General features: G+C 36.7%; 2 long non-coding RNA genes across 3 annotated transcripts; one reads left to right on the forward strand and one right to left on the reverse strand.

The window, feature by feature from the left end:
• The first annotated feature begins 940 nt into the window (after positions 1 to 940).
• On the forward strand, positions 941 to 2,257 carry LOC149034661 (uncharacterized). Its single transcript, XR_016183111.1, has 2 exons — positions 941 to 1,686; positions 1,895 to 2,257. It is a non-coding gene; the product is annotated as an uncharacterized LOC149034661 (long non-coding RNA).
• On the reverse strand, positions 1,940 to 6,639 carry LOC149034662 (uncharacterized). 2 transcript variants are annotated; one of them, XR_016183109.1, is made up of 4 exons: positions 6,479 to 6,639; positions 3,570 to 3,731; positions 3,243 to 3,322; positions 1,940 to 2,543 (listed from the first exon to the last, which is right to left on the reverse strand). It is a non-coding gene; the product is annotated as an uncharacterized LOC149034662 (long non-coding RNA). The 2 variants fall into 2 exon arrangements; XR_016183110.1 differs by lacking the exon at positions 6,479 to 6,639 and adding an exon at positions 5,745 to 6,420.
• Between the last annotated feature and the right edge of the window lie 2,138 nt (positions 6,640 to 8,777).

The following is an 8,777-nucleotide window of genomic DNA, read 5'->3' on the forward strand; positions in this document are numbered from 1 at the left end:
GTACTGGTAAAAAGCATCTTATGATGCTGATAACTATTGCACATCAGTGGATGTATTACAATTATTTTGCTGATAGAGTACAGAATATGGTTTTATCTGACAGATTTTAGTAAATAAATGATATAAATTAAACTGTAATGTCTCTTTCATTGCTTTTTTTCTGCAGGTTCTTTGAAGGATTGAACTTTTGCATCATTTTAAAGGCCAAATTCACCCTGAAAGCTGTTTTCAAGCTTGCCAAACCATTCATCCTGTTAGTATAAGAAACAGATAGTTTATTTTATAACTGAAAAATATGATACTGATTGATTTTTTTACATTCTTGTAAAATTAAGACCAAGTGGATTTAATAAAAGTGATTTACTGCACTTGGTTTGAGTTCATAAAACTAAAGCCACTGACATTAAAAATTTCAATCACAGAAAAAAAGCAGAGACTGTTAGAAAGAGATTATCTGGTTTCATTAACTGAGTTGTTAACGTAAATTGGCCACTGTAAAGAATTTCTAAAGCTGATGCTTCAAGTGTTGTAGTCCTTTGTAAGAGCAAAAGAAGGAGTCTATTAGAACCGACAGATAAAGCATGACTGTGAACTGCCTATAGAAGGGTTAAATGAGATTGAACACGTTGTAATAAGTTCATGTTATGCATGTGAATGGCTGACAGGCTCAAATTTCCATAGAGTGTATGCTAAGATTTTATGAATGTGAAAATATTTTTGGTATTAGACAATGGAAGTTGGTGTTTTCAAGTAACAGCAAGATTAAAAAGAAATTTTCATTGAAAAACATCTGTCAAAAATGGGAAGTTATTCTGTTTTACTATTAATAATAATGCCTGTCATTTGCTGACAGTGTTCATCTTTTTTTAGGAACAATGTGTGAAGCAAAAGATTCCTATGGTAAATGATGTTGGTGGACTTGTTGTGTTCCACTGTAAGTACTTCATTAAAAGCTGTACGAAGTATATGCTAGAAAAGAATATAAATGCCTTTGTTTAGCATTTTCAAATATTGGAATGGCATAGCAATGAAGGTAATAACTTTGATGTTGTGATGTACTGGATTGCATTACATTCCATGACATTTAATTAGTGGGTACAAATTATGACAAGTGTAATTGAAAGTTAAAGTGAAGAAGAAGTGAAAACAATTTTAGATTCAAAACTCCTTGAAAAGCTTATAAAAATTTGTTATATTATTAGCATTTAATGTGTTAAATTATGAGTGTTTTTCAGTTGATTTCCTTTTTGTTTTGTTTTAGGTATTCTGAACACAATTCTGTCCGGAATACCTAAAGCATGCTAGTTTCTGCAGATACCATGTTGGGGTTAGGGGGGGGAAATTGTTTCATATTGTCTTTTCTTTGTTCATATTTTGTAAACAGAGATTCAAGTTCTGTCAGATTTTGCTATACTTCAATACACCATGTCAAGGATGGGGGGGGGGGGGGTTTTCTTATTGTCTTTTCATTCTGCATACCAATGTTGCATGCCACCTATGGCAGATCAGTTGTCAAGCTGTTGCACAGTGATTGACATACAAAAGTACTTTAGAGATTAGAGGTTTCTCATTGTCCTTGTTTGGCCTACAGTAACAAGATCATGTCAGTTTTACCCAATTTCTTCCAGCTATGTCTCTGTTGTGATCATTAGGAAGCACTGAAAGCAAGAGCACTGAAGATGCATGGTAGGGGATCTTTGAGGATTTTCAAATTGTAGGGGCTTTTTTAAGGATTTTCAAATTTAATAGTATCTTCAAGAGAATAAGTCATGACTAAGTTTTAGTCCTTTTAACATGGAGGAGTGCATAATGTTACCGCCATCAAGATCAATTGTGTCTCCTAGTGTTACATCAAAAACTGGCTGCAAAGAACATTGCCTGCTTTTTTTTGCAGAGATCCTTGAGGATCTCCTTATGAAGAGAAGCATAACAACAGCTCTCTCTGTAGTATTCATCATTTTATTTAGTAATGGATATGACAGCAACCAATGACTGAATCATGCAGACTGTTACATGTAGCTAATCATTATAACAAGCTGGGCATATTTTTTCTCATTTTTGTAAACTGAAATATATATTTACTTATTATTTGTAAAAAAAGAGGTGATTATCACCAAAGCAGACTGTTAAACATGCTTACAGCCAGAGTTACAGATAAGAACTTTCATGAGAAGTAGGGCATATACTATCTCTTAATTTCTGTCAACGTAACATAATCATAAAGGGTCCAATTAAAATGCAAGATAATTACTTCAAATTTTGCCAGACTTCTTTCAAAGATGTATATTCTCTGACATTGAGGAAATCTTTATATCCCTGACTTTTCCCAGAACTTGCAGCAACCATGAACCATGCTTCTGGTGTAAAACTATTGGTGGAATTAGTTCCCACCGACCCCAAGTATTTCCCTGTGTTAGTCCCTGTATGTACACACAAGAACATGTGAAACACCTTCTGCAGTTGCCATCAAATAAAACCAGCAGTGTTTTCAAATCAAATGTGCACCAGGGAAATCCAAAATGGCGGACGAAGTTCAAGAAGACCTGCAAAATAAGGCGTTTCAGTGTCATTAGCCTCCAATATCCATCGTGTTTTATTTTGTTTGTGTCTCCAAGATGAAGACAAGATTTACCACCATTGATCCTTGTGCAGTGATCACAGAGCTTTTTCATTCACTAGTTTGTCAAATCTTTTTAGCTTTAAGACAAAAATGCAAGAGTTTTAAATTAAATAAACACTGTATTGGCAAAGCTGCACATTCACTGCGCTTATTATTTTTTAAATACTGTTGTAAGTAAGGTGGCTCTACCCCATAAGCCCAGTGGCTTCCTGATATACGTGACGAATGAGGAAAGTTTTCTTACAGGTTTGAGTGAAGGTAAGTCCTGATCCTTACTTTTTTAAAACAGCTAGATAGTGACTAAACATATCTGACACCACTTGACCTTGCTCATCGAGCTTAGGGAACTAAAATACTCATGCTGAAATTTTGCTTTGCATTCCGCTTTGAGCTCTTAATTCATCCAGCTAAAAATAATATTCTCATCATAATTAATGGAAAGTAATGGTGTAGCAGTTAAGAGCTGGATTCAAATGTACATCAAGTTGGTCTCAACTTCTTAATTAAAGTCAATTGAGACAAGATTGAAATTCATTTGACCCTAGAGTGTTGAGTTCTTTTATTATTATTATTATTATAATATTATTATTATTACTATTATAGCACAGCTATCATATCTAACCTCTCAGAATTGCCTCGAGTTAAGTTGGAGTTAACTCAATGGCTGCTTCTGCATCCCCTAGTGAATATACTGGTGATCTCCTGTTATTGAAATAAATATCTCTGATCAGCCATACACGTAGCATTTTAACCAACCACCATTACAACAATTTCAGGAAAAACTTGTGATGCTCATTGATATCTGGGGTAAGAGGTTACTTCTTTGTATGTTTAAGAGGCCAAGACAAGGTCTACATTCAAAATTATCACCTTTTTCAGAAAACTACTATTAACAGCCTAATAGCTTCAAAAGAGAAAAAAATGCATATTAAACCTCTTATCATCTTACCAAGTTTAAAATGTGCAATAGCCCTGTTGTTGTGTAGTTTGGCCTTCAGTTCTGTCTTATTGCAGTTCATTTTAATTCCTTTGGTGTAAAAATGAATAGCATTGATGAACTTTCCTTTCTTGAAGGCCTCATTTCCTTTATTCCTATAAACATCAGCTGTGGCTGCAAAGAAAAAATTTTAAAAAGTCTGTGGTTATAGTTAATAATTATTAGTGAATATAAGCAGAACTGTCAAGATCTGGAGATTCAAAATCTGCAGATTTTTCCTTTAGTGCCAGATGCCACTTTTGCATCTGTCTGACTGAACCTATCCCCTGAAAAGCTTAGATAATGTGTGCAGCCCCCCCCCCCCCTCCCCCTTCACAGGAAAAAGACTCTCAGTAAATTAATGAGAGATTTTTTGGTTGAAAGCTCAACCAATCAGACTCAGTTACTATTGTGAATGTTGTGCCGCGTAGCACTGGGAACACAAATGGTGAAACAGAGAATTAACTCTGAAGTGTAAATTAAAGTGCTATTTAAGCCCATGAATAACCCATTGGGCGTTAGCCCTAATAAAGGGAAACAGGGAACCACACGAGGCAAAGAAAAAATCTTTTGACCTCGGTGGGAATCGAACCCAGTCGGCAGTCGGCAGTCGGCAGAGTAACGGTAGATCTAATCCGGAGGTCGTGGGTTCGATTCCCACCGAGGTCAAAAGATTTTTTCTTTGCCTCGTGTGGTTCCCTGTTTCCCTTTATTAGGGCTAACGCCCAATGGGTTATTCATGGGCTTAAATAGCACTTTAATTTACACTTCAGAGTTAATTCTCTGTTTCACCATTTGTGTTCCCAGTGCTACGCGGCACAACATTCATATGTACCCTTACTTTCTCTTCGCCGCGATTCACCATCCTAAATCGTCCCCGACTTTCTCTGTGCGACCTCGTAGCTCAGTCGGCAGAGTAACGGTAGATCTAATCCGGAGGTCGTGGGTTCGATTCCCACCGACGTCAAAAGATTTTTTCTTTGCCTCGTGTGGTTCCCTGTTTCCCTTTATTAGGGCTAACGCCCAATGGGTTATTCATGGGCTTAACTAGCACTTTAATTTACACTTCAGAGTTAATTCTCTGTTTCACCATTTCAGTTACTGTTGTGGTTGTTGTTTAGAAGAAAGTGTAATCCCTACTTTGAAACAGTCTAAGTGCAATCAAGAAAATTAAGATAAGAACCCTAATATTAATAAAAGGGCAGATAACATTAGATGTGGGAAATCTGGAGTTCGAATGTGATGTTTCTGTGTGGAGCTGAACCAAATCTTCTTTTATCTTGAAAGTTTGATAACCCATGTGGGAGACCCTCAGAGTCTGCTTCAGTGACTGTGAGACTCCCTGATAATCAGGGAGAGTTGGCATAATTACAGGTGTAGAAGAGTCTTCTGCTTTCAATACATTTAGATGGTTAATGAGTCAATAAGATCCAAATGTTGCAAGCATTAAACAACCAGAAGCAATATTACTTAATATAGACAAACAGTATGTTATTACCTAAATGATAAGAAAAATGATAAAAAAGATGATAGTTATGATAATGCTTATAATGTGGGTAACAATGGTGATGATTATAATGATGATGATGATTAAGCATAAAACCCAAACCTTAATATAGACTTTTTCCTTCTAAGCCATTTGTTAGTAAAAGTGCATTGTTTACCTTAAACACCTCCACAGTTAGAGATCGATATAACACTTGTATTCTATTATAAAGTCTTGACACTTCTGATTCAAATTTCCAAATGTAGTCAGGCAAGGTTCAATCCCCCCCCCCCCCCCCCTTGTTTGGCTTGGATGAAAATTGATCAAATGCTTGTGGGTTGCCCAGGGGAAAAGGAAGGGGGGAGGGGAGGTTGAAGCTTTCAATTGATTGTTGAATTATAATGGGAAGATGAAGATGATGATGATGATGGTAACTATGATGCAAACTTACAAAATGGATGCTGTACCATGATCAAATAAAGTATTTACTTACTATAACTTTGTGTTATTGCTTTGAACTTTTAGAAAAGAAAATATCAAAGGTTTCTGTGTCATAGATCCTCTAAATGAACAGCATATTACAATCATAGAAGAGAGTCATAACCGGCCTTGGACGGGATGCCAGTCCATCCCCTTTCCCCCTGGCATTTCATCAGGCTTACCTGGCTAATTTCTGCTACCCATTTAAAGGTAAACTTTACTCAGATACCAATCTATCATTACCAGTTGATGAATTGGAATCCCAAAAATCTAAGACAGTTAGTTGAAAGGACGCTTCCAATAAATCACTAGGTGACATTTGCAGAAAAGTCATCGTTTCTCAATATTTAACATGGAAATCAGTATAACAGAACAGTTAAAAGGGAGAATCTAAGCAGTCTATCAAATGTCATTTGATCAAATGCATCGTAAATACGGGAGCACATCAAATTAATACTTATGTTAGCCTGACACGAAAGCGAGTGCAAAACACGATCATGATTGTGTGCATGACATGTAGATGAGACTGAAAGTGTTCCGATCATCAGCGCCTGCACAAAATCAAATCCATGACTTGAATATTCCTATTAATTCTCCCGAATTACTTATTTTATCCAAGGTAAATGCCGGGTATTGCCTGCGAATTTTTGTGAAGTCGACAGCTGTAACTTGTTCAAACAAGCTCAGCTTAATTAGCTCTTAAATAACACGAAGCGGTAATACAATTGATACACCCCAGAATCAAGTAAAAATTAGCAATCCTCGTTAGTTAACTGCACGAACGTCTTTCACTGCCGGAGATCAGAGAAAATTAGGACAGATTAAGAGCATTTGAGGGAGAAAATGTTGACTGAGAAATTCGAAATAACAGTATTTACCTTACATTCAAAAATCTGATACAACCATGCGTTCTTACCTCTGTCGAGGAAATGGAAGGCACGTTTGACTGCTTTACGACCTTGCTTCCTCAATCCATCATGGAAGTGTTTTAAAAAAAGTCACTAAGACTGAGAAAGTACCAAGAGAGAGTCGACAGCTTCGTTATAGAACGAAGAATCCTAATTGCGCGTTGTAAAAACGAAAGGGGGAGTCCCCTAGTCCATAACTCTGTGCAAGCTTAAAACCGGAAGTGCGTGACTTTTGTCACGAAGCGCCTCCATTCCTGCGAGTTCTCACGCGGTCTCGCTCTCTGCCGATATAGAGTCACGCACTCATTCAAAAAAGCAAATTCTAACTAAATTCTTAGTGAAGGAGTTGTCCTTGTATCAGGATCTCTTTCACTCATCTTTGACTCGGCAGTTAGTGGTCACGCAAACAATGTCTACCGTGAACAATGTCGCAAGAGCTCTTGTTGACAGGTTGACTGTGAAATTCGCAGGAGAAATCGCGCAGGACACTGATGGTTATGATCTATTCAAGCTCTTTGAGGACCTCTTCTTGACTGAGAATGAGAGGACGAGCATGTTCAGAGAAGGTATTCAGTCTGATGATCTCTCGAAGATCAGATGCAATGCGGAAGATATGAAGAAATCAGGAGATGTAAAGGAGAATAAGTTTATTGATGTCTATCAGAACAAATGGAGGATTCTATTTAATCATAAGATTCTGAAAGATCATGGAGTCTTCTTGACCTATTTACGAGATAACTTCTCATTTACAAAGACAATTTTGACAGAAGAACAAATGAAGGCACGCCAAGACTTCTTTGCGGGAAGATACAACGTTAATATTTGAAAATCTTCAAACGAACAATTAACACCCCAATGGCGTGACAAGAGGATCGTTCAAGTTGATATTGTTCACATCCTCTTCAGAACTCACGAGTGAGAAATTCTGAAGAGGGTGTGAAGATTATTCACAGGTGAATAATTTAAATTGTCTTTGAAATCAAGGTTGTCTCCAAAATGTGTTAGAACTGGTCTTTAAATCAAGGTTGATTCCAAGGTTAAATTCCTGAGTTGCCTTAAAATCAAGGTGGATATAAAAATGCGCCAGAAACCCCATTTTTATCCTACTCAACGCGAAAACGGAAAAATGAAATATACAAAGTTAAAAATTTTATTTGATCCCAATACTAGTTTCCCTTAAGTTTGAGTCAACATATTTTATTTACTCAATCAGTTGATAACTGATTCCTAGGAAGTGACTCAAACTAAGGTTTGAAGTTCACCAAGAATAAGATTTACTCATGCCGTCTCTTAAGTTAAATTATTATACCATGTATAATGGCACTTGAAGTTGAATTCACTTGACGAATGAGGAAATGTTGCCTTGCATTCAGCATTGAGTTCTTCATCCAACTCAAAATAATATTCTGATCATAATGGAAAGTCATGGCACAGCAGTCAAGTGCTGCATTCAAATGTACATTAGGGTGGTCTCAACCTCTGAATTAAAGTCAATCGAGACAAGATTTAACATCATCTACCTTGGAGTGATAAATTCCCTTTTTTATTGTAGCACAGCTAACATACCTAACTTCTCATAATTGCCTCGAGGAAAGTTAGATTTGACTGAATAGCTACTTCTGCATCCTTTATTGAATCCTGGTTTCTATTATTTTATTGTGTTTTTTACGTAAATACTGTTACTTTTCTAACATATTTTTGTCAATTCCTCAGCATTTTAAGGTAAGTTTTAAACTAACGCGGAACGGCAGTTCTCTGTAACGAAGTATTCAAATCAAACTTAGCAATCATCCGTAGTTGTAGCAGACTTTCACAACACCAGAAATCAAAGAAACTGAAAATCCATCAAAAGAGTTAATTTAAGCTCAAAATAAAGGCATTTAGCCGATGTATAAAGATCCTACACAACCTGGTGAAGTCACCCTGTCGGGTAAACGGACGCGACTTTTGACTGTTCTATAAACTTTTTTTACAACCTTGCCACCTCAATCCGTTCTGGGAATGTCTCAAAGGAACTCATTAAGATTAGTAAGGTCCAAATAAAATTAAACAGAAGCGTTATCGGACGCGAATTCTCAAGACAACTACCCAAACTACAAACTTGCCGACAGCGTTGCTGTCTAATATTAGGAGTTGTTTTTTCACGGAAAAAACCGAGGCTCAAGCTTGAAGTAGATGACACAGAAAACCGGAAGTAGAGAGCTTCTGCTGTATAGTATGACGAAATTATGGCTTTGTGGTTCAAAATACACACTGCGTTTTTCATGTGTCGCACTGTTCCAACATTAACAATTAAAACAAGGTAAT

Source organism: Pocillopora damicornis, chromosome 14, assembly GCF_964200805.1.
Source record: "Pocillopora damicornis chromosome 14, jaPocDami1.2, whole genome shotgun sequence".
Classification (NCBI taxonomy): Eukaryota; Metazoa; Cnidaria; class Anthozoa; order Scleractinia; family Pocilloporidae; genus Pocillopora; species Pocillopora damicornis.